At 47.5% G+C, this 19,375-nt stretch overlaps 1 long non-coding RNA gene across 1 annotated transcript in view; it reads left to right on the plus strand.

Moving 5' to 3' along the window:
* Positions 1-13,949, plus strand: part of LOC116864330 — a 78,473-nt gene extending 64,524 nt beyond the window's left edge. The window contains exons 2-3 of the long non-coding RNA XR_004381995.1: positions 13,675-13,755; positions 13,842-13,949. This is a non-coding gene — a long non-coding RNA (uncharacterized LOC116864330). The remainder of the gene's footprint in view (positions 1-13,674; positions 13,756-13,841) is intronic.
* The last annotated feature ends 5,426 nt before the right edge of the window (positions 13,950-19,375 follow it).

A 19,375-nucleotide genomic window follows, 5' to 3' on the forward strand; every position in this document is an offset into this window, starting at 1 on the left:
ATTGAGCTGCGTGTTTTCTTAATGCTACAGCATTTTAACTGGCATATCCCGGGTTACGAAAGGAAGATAAGTTCAGTGTCTGTGTTTCCAGGAAAGCAGATGAAAACTATGGGGAGCTAGGTATCTGTCTCAGTGGAAGGAGCTGCCTTGTAGTGAGTGCTCTAGCATTTGAAGCATCCAAGCTAAGGCTGGGGAATCTTCAAGAGTTTTCTCCCTCTTCCTCCCTTCCTTCCTTCCTTCTATCTTTCCTTCCTTCCTTTCTCTTTCTATTATGTTCAGTTAGCCACTGTATAACACATATATAACTGTATATATGTGTACACATATACATATATACATATATGTATATATGTACATATACATATACATATAACATATATACATATATGTTATACACTGTATAACACTGTATAACACACGTGCCCTCCTTAATACCCATCACCCTGATATCCCCTCCCCCGACCCCTGACTCTCTGAAACCCTCAGTTTGTTTCCCGGCGTCCATAGTCTCCCATGGTTCGCCTCCCTCTCTGATTTCTCCCCTTCAGATTTCCCTCCCTTCCGCTATGGTCCTCCATGCTGTTGCTTCTGTTCCACATGTGAGTGAAACCATACGCTCATTGTCTTTCTCTGCTTGACTTACTTCACTTAGCATGATTCCTCCCAGTTCCACCTGTATCGATGCAAATGGTGGGTGTTCATCCTATAAACAAGGCGATATTGTCCAAGAGATTTCTAAGAGGGAGGAGATGCATGGCTACTGGTATGCTCACCACCATAGGGTGGAGACTCCTGTGCCACTTAAGAGTGGGAGCAGGACACTGAGGCAGAGGGCTGCAGGACAATGTCTCAAGGACAACTGAGGGCACCCATGTAGTTTTTCCTGCATCATCTTCAAAGAGACCAGAATTTTAAGAATCGTTTCCCCCAAAGCTCCCACATATTAAGTAGTTGAGTCAAAGTGGTGCTCATGTGATGTATCTTATAGCTAACGTATCGGCTGTAGGTCAAGTTGGTGGTGCAGTTGCATTGTATTTTTTTTAGTTTTTGGTATGCTTTAGTGTAAAATGGGACTTTTCGTATAGTTAATGCAGCTGATACAGCAATTTCCATCATATCGGGCATGCTGTGTAAATTCTTAGCATGGCAGACTGTTGTAAAGGTTTATGGTTGTGATATATTTGCTTTCCTGACATATTGAGTCATACTTATGATTTAATCATTGTGAGATCCAGAGGTCAGAATGCTTCATAACCTTGCCACAGCAATATTGTTTTTGTGGGGTAGAGGGAAGCCAATCTGTTTTAGTCATTGTGCTAATTTATAAACACATTGCCTGTTCTAGGTTTCTTTCATAATCCCTTCTGGAGCTGTCATCTATGAATTTATTTGAACATTTAAAAAGCATTGACTATTTCCAGGGTGTACCACCCACATGCTGTGGATATAAGTTTATCCTAAACTTATCTCCTGAGATGCCACTATCTTCAGCGTTCCCCACTTTGGATTACTCTCCAGGGGCATGACAAGCACAGGGTGACAAGCAGCAGTGGCCTCTGTCATTCTCACCTAATGCCACCTTAACTTAGTTTTGAATAAGTGGCTCATTTGCTCTCCTCCACTGGGTCTCAAAGCAAATTAACAGTATCAGGAGATTTTGCTAAATGAAGATGGAATTAAGCAGAGACCACAGAATATATTGGTGCTATTCTGGCAGTCTTTCATGTGATGAAATGAGGGAGAACTTGGCTCTTGGCTGCCTCTCCTGGCACATGACTTTATGCAGGAGGATGGCTGAAAGGAGGGCCGTATTGCAAGCAGTGTGTTCTGGGTTGTTACTAAGTCCAGAAGAACTCAGGGTGGATAGTGGGGATCCTTATTTGAATTCATAGAAGCAGCTTATTTTGCGATCTAGAATATGGGCACAGGGCAGGAAGAATCAGGCATGTTCTCAAATGTCTGGGATAATAGGCTTCATTTTCTTAAATTATCTCTGCTTCCTGTAGAATTAGTTTTTTGAGCTCAAAGTCCCCCAGGCCACTTGCTAGCTGCCCCAAAGCAGGAGTGTACACCCCTTTCTTATCCCAGAGCTGCAGATGGATGTCTGAGGTCTTTTCTTCTTGCCCAGTGCCAGAGGGAGACCACACAAACTGCTTAAGCTTTGCCCAAGGGGCTGGGTCCAGTGTGTGGTCCATCAGCCCCAATGCTCTGTGTGGCTAGCTCCACACCGAAGCTCCCGTTCCTGTTATACAGCTAGGAAAACGAGACCGTTTGCAACTTGAAAGCCCATCCTTGGTGAGGGCTCTTGCTAGCAGAGATCTTAGAAAAATTAAAGACTTCAGCTTTTGCTCTCCAGCCCAGAGGAGCTACTCTGTGTGCATTTTGGTGCATGCTTGTCTTTCTCTCTGACTTTTTGATAACAATTGCTTGTCCTTATTGAGGGCTGACTTTGACCATGCATTCTCTTTCTCTAAAGCTCCCACCGACCTTACTGGATCTGTGTTATTCCTCCACTGGATGGACGAAGGAACTCATGCTCCAGGGAAGGAAGCACCTAGCCTAGAGTTACACTGCTTCAGGGTGGCAGAAGTGGGATTTTCAGTGCTGAAATGCCACTGTCTACCTATTTGCTTATACGAGATTGGAGGAGCACTTTAAAAAAGATGAGAATAAGTAGGAATGTGTTTGTTCTAAGTTCCTTGCCTGTAACAGCTAGCTGGGCTTTTTATTTCTCCAGGTTTTGATGCATTTGTAAAGGCAAGACCCATGCTTTGATCTCTGTCCCCATAAGCGCTCCCTTGGCAGAGCAGGGAGCAGCGGGTTCTTAGGGCCCTGGGAGGTGGTGCGTTAACTCAGAGGGTTATTGACCCTCATTTAGTGAAGGGCCTTGGGGCTGAGACCGAGGAGGCTAAGGCTCTCTACATGGTCTCAGGAAGGGGTGAATTTAGTTGTGTTGCTTCTTTGAGTGTGAGGATAAACCTTGATGGGCTTCCTTTTCCTGCCTCCCTCTCCCCCTCTCACTACTCTTGTATATATTGGCCTGTCTTACTTGATCACCATTTTCCCCATGGTTTTAGGGTTCATTTTTATTTCTTCTCTTGTAAATGATCAGTTTGTGTTTTCCAGCACCAATTCTAAGCCTACATCAGTAACAGAGAGGTCTTGCTGTTTAACAGGCTGTATTTGCTTTCTGTCACTGGCCTCCTTTTTGGCCAGAATAATAGGCATTCTGGAAACCATGCACCTCCTAAGACCTTCTTCCTGCCTCTCCTGCTGGCATTGCTAGGTTTACTCTCCTCACATCTTTTTCATTAGTGACAAGTTCTCTTTCCCTTGGCTCATGATGGTGCACCAAAGGAATCCTCTTGCCACTTAATAAGATTCTACCCATGTTGGAAAGCCATTATCAAATGCTGTTGCCTTCATGTGGTTCTCCCTGAATTATCCTCAGATGGGTATATCCTCATCCTTCTTCATACCCTCACACTGATATTCTATCTTTAATCATTTTTTCTTTAAAACATGCTGTTTCTCCATATTTACCTAGTTGTAAAATTAGCACATATCCATCACAGAAAATGGAAAATGCAGAAAGGCACAAAGAAGAAAGTAAAAATTAGCGAGATAATGATAAGCTCTAGCATTGGGGGGTGTCATATGTAGGCATCTTCAAAGCTCTTCACGTGTCTTCGTCTAGCTCATTTTCACAGCTGCTCCTGGAGGGTGCTATTCAGAATCCTGATTTTACACACGATGAAATGATGTTCAAGGCGGTCATGACCTTTGTCTCAGATGTCATCGGGTCCCTTGTGTGACATTGGAGAGCTTACTGAACTCTGCTGAGCGGGTTCGATGGCTGGGAGAGTCGGGGAGTCCTGAGTCGAGTCCCTGGGCTTCTCCCAGTTCCTGTTCTGGACTCCATGCAGCCTGGGGTTCTGCTTGGAAGTCCAGCTGGAGACAGCAACTTTCAGAGGCCACCTCTGTGTGTTACTTTCTTCCTGCTTCTCCCTGTGTGACTTCTCCTCGGGTCAGACAGAGGCTGCCACACATAAAGAGAAGCTGGTTTTAATTGTGGGAATAAAAAGCACCAGAAGTAATAACCACAGCAAACATTTATGGAGCGCTTACCATGTGCCAAACCCTGTTCTGGGAGCTGTGTGTGTGTGTGTGTGTGTGTGTGAACTCCTTTCCTCCTCACACAACAGCTGTGTTCTGGATGAAGGGACTTCAGCCCAGAGAGGTTAAGAAATCTGACCGAGTTACACAGCTAGAATGCGGCGCATTTCAAGCTCAGGTGGGTTCATTACTTCTGTAACCTTACAATTAGAAAAGAGTCTCACGGGCCTCTCCCCACCCCAGAACACAGGGGTATCTCTGGGCTGGAGGGAGGATTGGCAAAGAGTGGGTGTGGGGCATAGTATAAGATGGGGGACCTGACTGAGTTCACGGCAGAGAGGGGAAGGTTAGCAGTGTGAGACTGTCAGAGGCAGCCTGGTAGCTGACCAGATGCCCACATGGGAGTCCCGAATGCCCTTTGTCTAGTCACTCCAACCTGTGGCCTCCGGGACATCTGTGGATCACCTCTCAGAACAATACTCACCTGAGCCCAGAGACTTCACCAAGTCCCATCCAAACAGCCCTGTGTGGACACCCCCATTCTTTCAAGGTCCATCACACCTCTAGCCCCTGGAGATAGAGGGTAGGGGGTCTCGACACCCAGAGGGATGGTAGCTGTGCTCTTGAACTTGGGTAAGAACAGCACTGAAACCCATTACCTCTTCTCATTTTCAGAGGACCAAATGAACACCTTTCAGGTCATGGAAAGTCAGAAGTGGACAGTCCTGTGGATGAAGGGCTGGGAAGACTTCTCAGAGACAGAAGAGCATAGCCTGGTTCTAAAATGACAGAGACAAATTCACGTGGAGGAGGAGTGAGGAAGGAGAACACAGCAGTCCGAGGAGAAGGGCTGAGAGAAGGGAGCAGCTCGGCGTCCAGGGATACAGACTAATAGGACCTTCCAGAAGCCGGGCTGGGGTGGATGGTCGGTCATGTACCACCTGGGATGGGGGTACACATTGAGGTCAGGGAGAAGTGTGGATGTGAGAATCAGACAGACCTGGGTTTGAATCCTAGCTCTGCTACTTATTAGTTAGCTGATTCTGGCAAGTCACATGTCCTACCCTCATCCTCCCTTTAGTTTCTTCATTTGTAAAATGGAAGCTGTAGCAGCTACCTGAGGAAGCCCCAAGCAGGACTTGGTGAGGTCGTGAATAGACAATGCCTAGCCCAGTGCCGGGCACATACGTAGGACTTGCATAACAAACGGTATTCATTACTCTTGCTCTGCTGGGAAAGCTCCTCGAACTGCTGCTTTGGTTTATATGTCTTCATGCAGTGTCCCTAAGCAGCGGTCCCCAAGAAGACACTTCTAGCCTCCACATCTGAAAGAAAGGGGGGAATCTTGGGGGCCGTCAGTGGATGTTCACCTAGAGGAAAATTATATGGTGGGCATAAAGAAAATGTGGGGATGCCATTCCTCCATCTTAATTTGCTTTTGGTTTGCTTTTTATGGGAAGCTGTGTTCATTTGAGTAGTTTTCCTGGCAAACACTGGAAACATGTGTCTAGTCCCTTCATGCACAACAAGGACCACTTCTGGCTTCCGTCCTTGGACAGACCAGGGTTCAGGAGAGCTGTTTGTCTTGTGGTAGGGTGGGATTTGACCTAATCCACCTCACTGCCCGGCCCATTTCTGGGAAATAGAAGCTGATGGACCCATGTTGCTGCTTCTCAGCCCTCAGCGCTTCACAGGACCACCGTCCCACCCAGACCCTCTCCAGGAGCTGGCCACCCTGGCAATGAGACAGTGGCAGAGAACCTCTCAGATTCAGGTGAAATGTGCCAGTTGAAATGATTACTGGCCAGATTGCATTAACTAATGAGTTTTTACATCAGAATAATAAATATTCAGTTGGGTCCAGTACTTGGTTAGTGACAGCACCAAGCCAAGATAGAATTCAATGGGAAATTAGAGGTCATTGGCCCATGCCTCTCCTTATCTCCCTCAGCAGAGGCATCCACACGAGGATCCTCTGTCTTCTAGAAAGTGTCTGTGTCTCTGTGTTCTTCAAAGTAAACCAACAAAGTTCTGTGTGTACTTGCTTCTGTAGATAGCACTGAAGGCTTTAAATAGATAAAGCCAACTTTTGGTTTTCCTGCCCTTTTCCTGGCCCCATCCACCATTTTGTGGCTGTGTTCGCATCTGGTGCATGTCTCCCAGGGGTGTAGCCAGTGCCAGGCACGTAGTTGGCATCCAATAGGGCAAAGGTCATTTCCAAAATCTTGTTTATCTTTACACCACTTCTTCGTGCTCTGTAGCTCCTTCCCTGGTCCTCCTGTCGGAGGCATCAGTGTTAAAGATCATCTAACCCGATACCCGAACCTCACACGCCACAAATAACTCCCAGTTATTTGTAATATATAAGTATTGGTAGCCATGAGCAAATAGATTATGTTATTTTTTTGCAGTTTTGGAAACAGTGAATTTCTTTTAAGAAAAACTTTGATTCCAGTCTAGCTGACATACAGTGTTACGTTAGTTCCAGGTGTTGAATATAGTGATTCAACAATTCTGTACATGGCTCAGTGCTCAGTATAAATGTGCTTTTAATCCCCTTCAACTGTTTCACCCATTCCCCCCACCTCCCCTCAAACAGATTCTTAAAATGAACTTTAAAAAAAAATGCATCTCATTTTGAAGGAAAACTTCAAGGCCTCAATGAGCTAGTTACGTTTTTATAAGCCGAAAAATAAATCTGAATCCGTTGGAATGAAATAAAATTTAGGAGTGTTCCTTTGCATTCCACCTGTGGAATCTGTCTCACAGTCAGCTGATACGGTTGTGAATGAACCTCTTCATGGTGCGGGTGAGGAAACTGAGGCCCAGTGGTATGAAGTTCCTTGCTCAAGGCCACACAGCTAGCCAGTGGCTGAGCTTGGACTTGAACCAGATCGTCTGAGTTATTTATGCATCTTGGCAGCCATCCTACCTCTGATTCATGTGGTCCCACGGAAATGTTTGGAGTGCAAGCACAGCTCCAGGTGTTGTGGCAGATGCAAAGAGCACAAAGGAGGGCCTGTTCTGGTAGACTCAGGAATCAGTGGGGGAGACAGTGTTCCAGCAAGCCATCTCAGTGCTGAGTTATGTGACAAGGGCTGTGATAGAGACAAGCGAAAAGGATCACGGGAGAGAGCAGCTCAGGGTCTGGGATTGGGCATCTGGATTCTCGTGCTGCTCTTATCCAGGGCTGTGGCGATGCCACTCTCCCTGCAACAAGTAACACCCAGGCTCCTGTTTCCTGCCCCACAGTCCTGTCATGTGGCAGAGTGTGTAGACTAAGGGAGAGTACCACCTCGGGGGTCCCTCTGACCTGAGTTCAAATTAGGTGTACACATGGCTAGCTTTGTGACATAGCCACCTCTCAGCTGCGAGCTTCTGTCTGTAAGAGCTTTACGTGGCCTGACTGTATTTTATAGATGTGGAAAGGAAATGAAGTCATGCATGCACTGAACATTGCCTGGCCTATCATAGATACCCAAGAAATGAGAGTTCTTATGTGTTCTAGACAGATAGTTGCTACACATGCCTGCCATATCCCTTCCTTACACCAAATCATGGGCACCTTTTTCCTCTTCCCACCAGTCTATCTGATAGTACAGAGCCCTGGGGCGAGGGTCTTTCAAACAGCCTCTCGTGTGATCTAGGGCCCTCCAGTCAGAGTTCTGGGCATGTCCTTTGTCAAAACACTCATCTCTCTTGCACATGCTGGTGACAGGTCGGCCCTTAAACACAACTTGGGAAGTGACTTCCCATGAACAAAAGTCTGCATAAAAATATGGTGGCCTCGTGGTCTTTGGGCCCAGCAACTGGAAGTTGGGTTGAGTCTGTCTGACTTCATTTCTGGAGGCAGACGTAGCTCCAACATTACCCAAATTGGGCAGTGAGGGAATTCTCATGTTCCCAACACTTTCAACAATGTCCCATTATGCTTAGTGAGTCACAGTTGGGCCCTTGTCCATGGAACAGCATGTGTCTCTCTGTAGTGAGTACAGTGCCTTGCTGTATGTTTGAACTCATTTCATAGGCTTGTCTCCACCGCGGATGTTACTTGCCTTCTCGTCTGACGGTTGCTGGAAGCTTGTTGTATCAGAGAAAGCCAGAAAAGGAAAGTGCTGGGATTCTTTCCACTGGACAACTGGGTGGGGAGGTAGTGCCCGGGAAGGGAAGTTAGGTTGAAGATGAATTAAAAGTGAAGTCTTGGATATCTGCAGAAAGGCACTTAACTTAGTTGGCGGGTCAAAGAAAACTCTCAGGTCACCTGTGATTGTTGTGGTTAATGCTGAGGGCTTGCTTTCCCTTGGCAGGCAGAGGAAGGGGCAGCAGACTGTTGAAACAGCTCCCTGAACATGCCAGGGTCAAGGAGGCACTGTAGACTGTGTGCAGAGACAGCTGATTTGTTTCTTGTGTTGTTATGACGGTGAACTCGGACAATTGCATAGACAACGGAGAACCCGGGGAACACAGACTTGATTTCTAGCATTCCAAGGGAGGGAAGAACTGTTGGCATCCACTGAGTTCTGAGGACACCGTGGCCTGTTGTTTTTTCCCACTGCCAGGCCCACGTGCCTTGGCTGTGCCAGGCATCGGCCACTTAGCAGGGCTGCTTGAAGCCGGTGGCCCATGGCCAGCCCTGCTTGCACCCTCTCAGACCCCTGTGCCGTTGCATATACCAGACTGCCCACATCCCCTTGGTTCCCTGGTGAACTCCTTATCAGCTGGAAGCAGCCAGTGGAGATGGCAGTTTCTCTAGCAGGCCTCTGGACCTCCCATCCTTTGGGTAGCTGCCTCCGGTCCCCTCGTGAGTTTGCAGCCTGTCCTGCAATACTAAGACGGAGACTTAAAGCTCCTTGACAAAGTCTTTGCTGATTGCTCTGTCTTCTCAACTAGACGGTGTGCTTTCTGAGAGCAGGGACCTTGGCTGTCTCACTCGCCCTCTTATTCTCAGCCCACAGGATACTTTCTAGCAGGCAGAAGGCGCTCAGTAAAAGCTCAAGTGCCACAAGAAGACATGAATGAATAACTTCTGCAGGAAATGCTCTGTGTCTGGTGAGGCGTTGTCAGTTTCCAGGAGACCCCAAACTCCTGCAATTAGCCATTCTAGTGTGTTACGCTATTGTCACTAGAAGGTACCCTTTATTTATTTCATTTTATTTTTTATTTTTTAAAAAAAGATTTATTTCTTTATTCGACAGAGAGAAAGGGAGTGAGAGAGGGAACACAAGCAAGGAAATGGGAGAGGGAGAAGCAGGCTTTCCGCTTAGCAGAGAGCCCAATGTGCGGCTCGATCCCTGGACCCCGGGATCATGACCTGAGCTGAAGGCAGATGCTTAATGACAGAGCCACCCAGGTGCCCCTAGAAGTGCCCTTTAGAAGTTCCATTCGTGAGCTGTTATTATTCCTCAGTACTTAGCATGAGTGAGTTTGCAGGATTACAAGGTACCTGAGGAAATAGACTGGGCTTCATAATGATTTTGGGGTGGAAAGAAGGCACTATAAGTGTGTGAGGCAAGGGGTGAGTAAGAAAGATCTGGAATGAGTCTGTGGGGTACTATCCAAGCAGGACCCTGAACTGAGGGCCTCCTTCTGGGCATGACACCTAGGGCAGTGTCCTTGATAGGGAAGAGCACTGGGGAGGAGAAGGCAAAAGGTCAAATGTTCCTATTAGCCTGAGGCAAAGCCTGGGGCAACATTACCTGGAGACGGGGGCGGGGGAGGTGTCCCAGGTGAGTTCCTGGTCCTTGTTTCTGGTTTCTTAGACAAGGTAATTGCCGAACCCACTTCCATTCATTTGTTCATTCATTCATTGACCTAAACCACACTGACCTGTTGTAATGTACCAGAAACTGTTCTAGTTGTTAGGGTATGGTCAAAATCAAAATGGGACAAGTCTCCTGCCCTCATGGAGCTTATGGTCTAGTTGGGGAGAAACAGATACTAAACTGTTGTGGTACCAGATAACCAATAAGTGTCCTGAAGAGAAATGGAGCAGGGAAGGCCAGTGGTAAGCCATGAGGTGCTGCTTTAGAGAGGGCAGTAAGCGGGGCTGTGTTGAGGAGGGGGTACCAGGACAGAGAGTAAAGGAAGGGACCCTGCTATGTGGGCTGGTCACTGGGAGATAAAGAGACTGAATGCCAAGTCCAGCTCTCTTGCTTTTTTTTTTTTTTTTAAGATTTCATTTATTTATTTGACAGAGATCACAAGTAGGCAGAGAGGCAGACAGAGAGAGAGAGAGGAAGGAGCAGGCTGCCCACTGAGCAGAGAGCCCTGGGATCATGACCTGAGCAGAAGGCAGAGGCTTTAACCCACTGAGCACACAGGTGCCCCAGCCAGCTCCCTTGCTTTTGACAAGCATTTAGGATTGGGGGAAATATGTTCCCTTTGGAAGTAATTCTTTCATCTGAGCTGAACGGGGGGGCCTTTGAAAGGCAGGTGTGCCGGGCATCTTTGGCTTTGACTTGGCATGACACTTTCCACTGAGCCTCAGATAGCTCCTTTGTGAGGTGGAGACAGCTTCGATCCCCTTTCTGGGCTTTCTTGCAGGTTGTGAGCTGACTTGGTGACTGTGAGGGACCGCGCCCAAGAGTATGACCTATACGTCTCCCCCGTGTCAGCCTTCCGTGTGCGGAAGCCCCACAGCAGTTGGTGGCCCGCTGATCCTGGGGAACTGTTGAACACCCTCCTTCATGCCCTCAAGCCCGATCCCCTGACCTGTGCCCCAGGACTCCCATTAGGGTTGGGTTCCAACAGCGTAGAGGTGAAACTGAACAGCCTTGTGACCTGGGGCACATTACGGTCCCCATGCTGTTTCCATATCTGTAAAACAGGATCGGAGAGTACTGTTTCATGGGGTGTGAGAGAAGGGAACGGATCATGCCAAAGGGCCTGCAGCCATGCCTCCTACCACATAGCCCTAAGTAAGTGTCTGACTTTCTGCCCATTACTTCTGTGCCTCCCCAGGTCCACTGGGACTTCCTGTGGAGAAGAGGTCTGTTGCATTCATCATTGGCTCCCAGTGGCTCCGTGAGGCTCAGCAGAGGGTAGGCCTTCAGTTAATGTTGGTGGGTGTGTGGCTGGATGGATTGGTGGGTAAGTGGGGGCAGGGGGGCTCCTTTGTATTTCTACTAAACTTTATGATCAAGGCGGTGAAAGAAAATGTGGAGGGTGCTGACGGTAGAGTTTGGAGAAGGGGCAGAGCACGATGTAAGCTTTGCTGCAGGCGTGCCTGAGGATGGAGGGGAGAAGGCACCTGACCGCCCTCAGCTGGTCCCACAGCTGACTGGGTGTGGGCTCTGTGCCCAGCGTGGAGCAACGTTATCTGTCTCTGCTCCTCACAGCCGCCCTAGGGGGCAGCAGTGGTACAGCTTCCCTCTTCCAGGTGAGGAAGCTGAGGCTTGGAGAGGTGAACTGACTTTCTTTCTTTCCTTTATTATTTTTTTAAATTTAATTTTATTTTTCCAGTGTTCCAAGATTCATTGTTTATGCACCACACCCAGTGCTCCATGCAATACGTGCCCTCCTTAATACCCACCACCAGGCTCACCCAACCTCCCTCCCCTCTCCCCTCCAAAACCCTCAGTTTGTTTCTCAGACTTTCTTAAGGCCACACCCAGGACAGTTGATTCCAGAACCTTCGTCCTTAGCCCTGATGCTCCACTGGTGTGTCTGTTCCTCAGCCACATTATGAACAGTTCTGCTCCATAGTGCGGACCTAAAAGGACTTACTCTTTGGAAGTCCCTCATTCACCTCATCTGAGGTGAATGGGGACCTCTGGCAGGCAAGTGTGCTAGGCATTCTCAAGTGGGGGTTGTTTACCCCATGCTTTTCTAAGGAAAATTCTATGATCTCTCCAGAGCAGTTTGGCTGAGTTCATTCCATTCACCGGTAATGATAAAGCTGGCGCCTGGGGATGTACACCCTCAATTCAGAAATTTGATCAGAGAAATGTGAAATTGAGAAAAAGGGGGTGAGGTCTTAGAATGGAGGAAACAGTGTTTATGGAGTGTTTACGATACACCGGCACCTTGTGTATTTTCTCAATAGTCTTTTTAAAAAAAAATATTGATACATGCTTTATTTATCTTGTATTTTCTCAATAGTCTTTACCCATAAGGGCTCCTCCTGAGATTGGAACTGGGTTTCTTAGGCTCCCAAACCCTGCCCCTTAGACTGGGAATGAGTAGTTGGTTGTGATGAAGAGACGGTTCCCTGAGGTTCAAAACGCTCTGGGCACACAGTGTCCTGTTAGAAGTCCGAGTGTGCGTAAGTTCGTAATTGCTATGTGTTCCAGTCACTTGACAGCTCTGTCATTTGCCGAAGCTCAGAGAACGCTGGGTTTTCTACCCACCTCCCCCTCTCAGGGGAAATTTCACTGCTCAAAAGAAATCCCAGTGTCTCGACCCAAAAGAACTGAAAGCAAGGACTCCAAGAGATATTTGTAAACCCATGTTCATACTAGCATTTGTCACAAGAGCCAAAAGGCGGAAGCAACACGAGTGCCCATCGACGGATGAGTGGCTAAGGAGAATGTGGTACATACATTCAGCCGACAACTGTTCATCCTCAACAAGAAGGGACATTCTGACACATGCTACTGCGTGGTTGGATCTGGAGGACATGGTGCTGGGTGACATAAGACAGACACAGAAGGACAAATCCTGTCTGATCCTACTCACTTGAAGTCCTTAGAACAGTCACTTGGGAAGAGACCGGAAGAAGGGTGATGGTTGCCAGGGCCCAATGGGGAGGAAATAGGGAGCTGTTGGTTAATGGGTATAGAGTTTCATTTTCTTCATGATGAAAAGAGATATGGAGATAGATGTTGGTGAGGGTGGCACAACAGTGTGCTTCATGTCACTGAGCTGTACCCTTAAATATTGTTACGACAGCAAATTTTGTGTTGTGTGTATTTTACCGCAATAATAACAACAAGAGCAATTCCAGGTGCGTGGGTGCAGTTTAATATTCTCTGATGGGAAGGATTTGAATTTCACTTCAAGGAACTTAACTCTTTCTGATCCTTACCAGTTAACGGGTAGGAAGTGAGGTAAGGTGGGATTCTGTTGGGTTTCTCCAAGTAAAGCAGGAACTTGAGTAACTCCTAAATTCCTGGACAGGGTTCTCATGGGTGGAGAATGTCTCACCTTCCTTCCCTTCTATCCCCCTTCCTCCCTTCCTCCCTCCCTTTCTTCCTTCCTTCCCCTCTTCCTCCTTTGTTTCCTCCCTCCCTTCCCCCCTTCCTCTCTCCCTCCCTCCCTTCCTTCCTTCCTCCCTCCCTTCCTCCCTCCCTCCTTTCCTTTCCTTTCCTTTCCTCCCTTCTTCCCTCCCTCCCTCCCTCCGTCCCTGCCTCCTTCTCTTTCTTCCTTCCTTCCTGACGTGTTTATTAAATGCCTACCATGCACCATCTGCTCTGTCAGACACTGGACATAACATGTGATCTGTGCTCAAATATGCTCACATTTTCTTCCATTTTTACTATGTTTTTGTCAGTGTATATGCTGTTTTGCTTAATATTGATTCACGCTCCATTTATTTTCTATGCTTTTTTTCCCCCCCAGAGCAGAATTGAGCAGTCGCTTCTACTTTGACTTCTGATACTTCACGAAGGCTGAGCTGAAGGCTGCGCCACCAGAAGCTTGGTGAGTGTGGGTGACTGGCCTTGGCTGGGAAGCTGCAGAGAAGTTCAAGTGGGAAGGGCCCCAGAGAGTCAAGTGAGTGCTTTCAGTTTTCAGAGTCTGGCATCGTGGGAATTTGCCCGGCGTGCTGGATGGAGAGAGGCTGACTTGGATTCTGTGGGCTTGGAAAGACAGTCAAAGACTCTTCCTTTCCCTGAAATAGCCATGCATTTGTTTAAAGACTTGAAACGGTTCTGATGCTGGAATTTCACATCTGGGTGATGGTCTTCTGCCACTGAAGGACTTTTAATGAATCACTTCAGAGATGGCTTTTAATGTTTCCCAGATGAGAGGGGGCTGGCGCCTGTCTCTTTTCTGAGGCCTTACAGGGCAGGACTGACTTGGCTGCCTGGAGCTGTCCCTTGGGATAGTCAGACATTTTTCGTTTTTCTGGGAAACCTGTTCCTGCAGAGCTCCTCATCACAGGGCTCTCTTTCCACGAGAGGAAGGGGGGAAAGGTGGACTGGAGTATAAATTAAAGAGATAGGCTGGTTTTAATTGGTCCCAGATGTTCTAGGTTGCGCTTGCTTCGGTAGCCACTGGCAGACAGCACCCCTCTGTGTTCCCAGGCTCTTGTCTGCCGCGGTGGGAGCTCCAGGAGACAACGGCGGCTGGGGTGGGCTTCCAGGGCGCAGCTTGGAAGGCTTGGGAAGGTGTTGGCTTAGCTCAGGAGTCATTGGCTGCCACGCATCATTTGATGGACGCCTGTTCCCAGGGCCCTCAGCGAAGGCCAGCAGTGGTCAGTGTCTCTGCGACCACTTTGGGTCAGTGGTTTCCACTCACTCTTAGCCTGACAGATGGGCTCACTTTGTGGTCACATCCCTGCTCCGTGTCCCTCTGTCACCTCTCACTCCAACCCATACTCCATGTTGCGGCCACATTTCACACACTCTGTTCGTTGCCTTATTGTTGCCCCACCCCAGATCCTCCCTCCACTCTGCCCTGCCCAGAGCTAAGACCCAGGGATTGGTACTTGGGGTGCATCACCTAGACTCCCCTGCCCTGCCCTCTGGCTTCCTGTTGAGCTTGGTGGCTGGGAGCCCCATAGGCAGAAGGGAGAGAGATGTGGAGGTATTGATTTCCTTGGCCCCCATTCTGTGGGGTCATCTCGGGTGGGCTATGTGCCTTAGATGTCTCAGATCCTCTCAGGTGGCTCGCTGTCTTCAGGTAACTGTTGCCCGCCTTCATGCTTTTGAGTCCAGGGGTGGTACAGCCCTTCGAGGCCTGCACTCTCTCTTGCGGTTTCCCTGTATCTTGCCATATCTTTGTCAGTCATCTGTCTTACTGAACCCTTCCTGAATTCTCTTAATTTGAGTATTCTTGCTGGCGATTAGACAGATAGATATATGGTGTCATTTTCTATACTTGAATCTTTTCCATGTTGTTTTTTCTGCCAAGAATTCCATTCTTCACCATGGCTGCCTATTGAACTACTCCATGTCCTTCAAAATTCCACTGAAATGTCACCTCTGGGATGACTATCTTGAGTTCCTCATAAGAGTTCATTATTGCCCCCCCTTGGCCTTCTCTCTCTCTTTGTGGTGTCAGTCTTTTGTGTGTGTGTGTGTGTGTGTATGTGTGGTGTCAGTCTTTTTTTTTTTTTGTGGTGTCAGTCTTGTTCATAAACCCTCCATCCCCATCCTCCCTCCTTGCTAACAGACCTGTCCAGATGTTCCCCTCATCAAAATTTCATCATGTTTAACTCCTTCAAAGTCTGATTCAGTGACTGTCTAAAGTGCTTACTTCAATGTGAGGCCCGGTGTAGATGCTTAATAAATAGTAGCTCTTATCAGCCTACTTCATACTAAAGTGTGAATGGCTGTGTGGTTTAATCCCTTATCCCTCCCAGGAGCAGCTTGTGTTTATAAAGGACCTTTTAGAGTTAATATTCCCTCCAATGACTCTAAATTGGCAGAGGGGTGAAAGGTCAGGGGGTCTGTCTCTGGGGCTTCTCAAATTATATCCAGTCCAAGGCCTCTCTGTCTACAAGTTTGAGAAAACAGAATCACTTTGGGTCAGTATTCAGCATGCAGACACTGCTTGGAAAGGGGACAGGTTGCTCAATAGTGGCCTGGGGGGGGCAGCGTCTGTGGAAAAAGACAGATGTGACTGGACACATCTCTGTTCAGCTAATATACCCTTCTAGTGCTATTGGAATGTGATTTTCTAAATTGTGACTGGCTGACTTTCTTCTCTTGTGGTTGAGTTTGTAATAACATAGACTATGACTCTAGTTTTGCCAAAATGGAAAAAAAAATGCCATCCAATGGATTTTTATGGTGGTTCTTAAACATTTTTTAAAATATTATTAGAGATGTAGCTCAATAAGTCTTTAATGTCCTGCTTCGGGGCTGACGAGCCAAGGCCCAGACTTATGAGGCTGGGTGTGGGCAGCTGAGGGGGCACCTGGGAGGTGCCAACACTGGTTTAGTTGCTCTGTGCAATTTTGCCTAAAAATGGAGCTACCTACGTAAGTACAAAGGCAGAGTATTTTGATTGCCCATGGCTTGGGGCAGAGATCAAAGCTAAGTGTCTCACTCCTCATTAACTTCAAGAAGCCAGGGAACCTGCTCTGTTCTAAGAAGTCCAAATACATCCTTCCTGGACTCTGGAGAATCACAGCTCATGTCTTGGGTAGTGGAGAGGCAGGTCTGCATGGAACCACCTCTTGCAAAGCTGGCCCCCTCCCTTCTCTGTGAAGAAGGGGTCCCAATCCGATGTAGTTCCATAATCAAGACATCTGGGGACATGTTTTATAAGAGCGTCCATGCAGCTGGCAAAATGGTAGCGTTCTTGGGAAGAACCAAAAATGGTGTTTGCTGAGTGTCTTGGAGAGCTTCTAGGGAAGAAGGTCTCTCAGGCGGGTGATAACCTCAGGCGAACAACCTGGAAGGCCCAAGCACCCTGTATTTTCTTGCTCCCCGATCCCCTGCCAGCTTCTTGTGTCATCAATGTCCTGAATTCTCCCTTTTCCAGGAACGTCCATGTAGTTACTGTGAGGTCCCAAAACCTGGAAAGGGAGGCTTGTGAACTGGACTGCAAAGGGGGTCTATCCCGGTCAGGAATGGCAGCCCAAGCTGACCTTCTGCATACCTGAGCTCTCCAGCCCCCTGCGGTCACGGTCTCTATCGCCCAGCATGGCTGTGCCTACATGCACCTCCCTACTCAGGAGATGCTCGGGAAGCATTTGCCAAGGGATAACTCTGAACGGTAGGCTCTCCGTTGTCCTAAGATGCAGTTCATTTCACCTCTTCTCCTCAGTGTTTCCTTTTTTTGGGCTGGGCCCCATCTCCGGAGGCCACTTCCATTGGTCAGAGTGACACTCTCACTTTGTGCCTCTGGCCTCAGGATGGCGTTCCTGTAATTCTAGCTCTATGGTTTCTGGCTCTTGGACTCTGAACCTTCGCTGCATGTTGCAACGTGGAATAGGGCAAATCCCCCTTGTTTCAAAGAACGGCACATAAATACATTCAAGACATTTCAAAAATTTCCAGTCAAAACATTTTGGGAAGAACAGCCAGATTTTGTAAAGAAAAAAAAAGGGCAGTTTCATGGGCAAAGATACTCTTGAGTAATTCTACGCTTGGGTGACTCTCCAAATCAAGAAGCCGGTTCGGACGAGCATTTTCAGAAATTGTAGTCTCCAGGCTGACTTGAGGGGTATTTTCTTTAGACACCCTAAACATAAAAGAGGATTCTGGAAGGCCAAAAGCCTTCAAGATGCAGACGAACAAACTTCCAATGACGATATTTCAGCAGAGATTTTTTTTTGTCATTGGAGCGGCTTTCGTGGGTCACATGGGGGGGGGCCCTGGTCCTCTCACTGCATGGTTGTCCTTGCCCTGCCCTCCCATGACCCTCCCACCCCCCACCGTGGGGTTCTACATCAGGAAGGTAACAGGTGAATGTGATTTGCCTTAGGACAGGTGGTGCAGGGATCCAGGTGAACTAAGCACCACTTTGGGTGCTTTCCCCCACAGCTGGAGGCGGGAGTGTCTTCCCTGGAGACACTGGGGTGTTCTTCTGTTGCACCCGAGCACACCTGCTGCTGGTTTCTGACTTCCTGGCCCCTGGTGCAGGTTCATAGGGTAAAACCAGAAGAACCTGTGGCGGAGAGCCTGTGGTGACGTGACTGCTCCTGACTTCTACATTTGTGGTGTTCTCTGACCTGAGGCAGGTCTCTTTACACCTCTGTGCCTCAGTTTCCCTCTTCATATGGCATAAGATGGCAAATGTTGTGGTGCAGCCTGTGGGAGCTCATGTTCTGAAAAGGGCTCTGTCCTCACCGACCCCATTTCCTCCCGTCTCCTCAGTGGTCGCTTTCCATCTCTTGCTACTTCTCAGTTCTATTTCACTCTCAGCTCGTTGCCAGTTTCTCTCCCTCTTAGATGAATGTTGATAATAACTTGAGGGGTATTTTCTTTAGACACCCTAAACATAAAAGAGGATTCTGGAAGGCCAAAAGCCTTCAAGATGCAGACGAACAAACTTCCAATGACGATATTTCAGCAGAGATTTTTTTTTTTTTTTCCCGAAAGGGAGTCTTTTCTAAAATGCCTCATATCCCGTCTCTCCCATGGTGGCAGAAGGGGCTTTATATAATGGAAACCATCAAGTTTGCTTTTTCCTGCTTAATATTATAACATCAGTATATTTTCTTGTCATTTAAATTATTTTATAGGCCTCTACTATTCTGACATTTTCTTATAAAAAACAAACAGTGCAGAAAAATTGAAGGAATGTTAGAGGTAATGCTCACATACCTGTCAGTCAGAGTCTATGTGCATTAATATTTTTCAAAATTTATTTTGATGTATTTTTAAATTAATAATTATTTTTATTTATTTTAAAAATTTTATTTTAATTTTTTCAAGTTTTTTTTTAATTACATGCGTTAGTATTTGACAGTGCATGGTTTTATCATTGCTTCTGTCCATTCCGCTCTTCCTCTCAACATCTGTCCATCTGGAATTTTGGGGGGGGGTGCATGTCAGAGAAAGTTGCAGCCGTTAATACACACTGTCAGTATACTCTAGCATGTGTATTACTAGAGTTCACTATTTGCTTGTAGCTTTTTCTGAACACACGGTAAAATGCACACATCTCAAGAGCACTGTTTGTAGACAATAATTTCTTAAAATGTCATTTCTATTTTCACTGTGGATTCCCACACTTCTTTACCGAACAGTTAATTAATTACAGTGCCCAGGTGACCACTCTGTATTCCCCATTTAGAAGCTGGAAGCCAAGGCTCCTTTCTTCTTCAGCAAGAATTGTTGCCCCACCTGATTCCCATCCAGTGTGATCTCTCGACCTCCAGGCAAGGGAGGCAGACCCTTGGTTTCCTCCTCCTCCCTCCAACCCTTGGTCAAGGGGGCCCCGAGCTACTTCCTGTGCTGCAGCCTGGCCTAGTCCAGCCAAACCCAGAGATGCTGACTCTGTCTCCCCAACATAGTTAAATAATGACAGACATCAGCTACCATGCCAGCCACTGTGAGGTCCTTCCAGTTTCTGAAGAGTTTGCCTTCATGTTCGTTCATTCAGACCTCACTGCAGCTCAGCGGGGTACCCATCATGGTGGCGA

Source organism: Lontra canadensis, unplaced genomic scaffold (assembly GCF_010015895.1).
Source record: "Lontra canadensis isolate GAN:19392208 unplaced genomic scaffold, GSC_riverotter_1.0 scaffold5, whole genome shotgun sequence".
NCBI lineage: Eukaryota > Metazoa > Chordata > Mammalia > Carnivora > Mustelidae > Lontra > Lontra canadensis.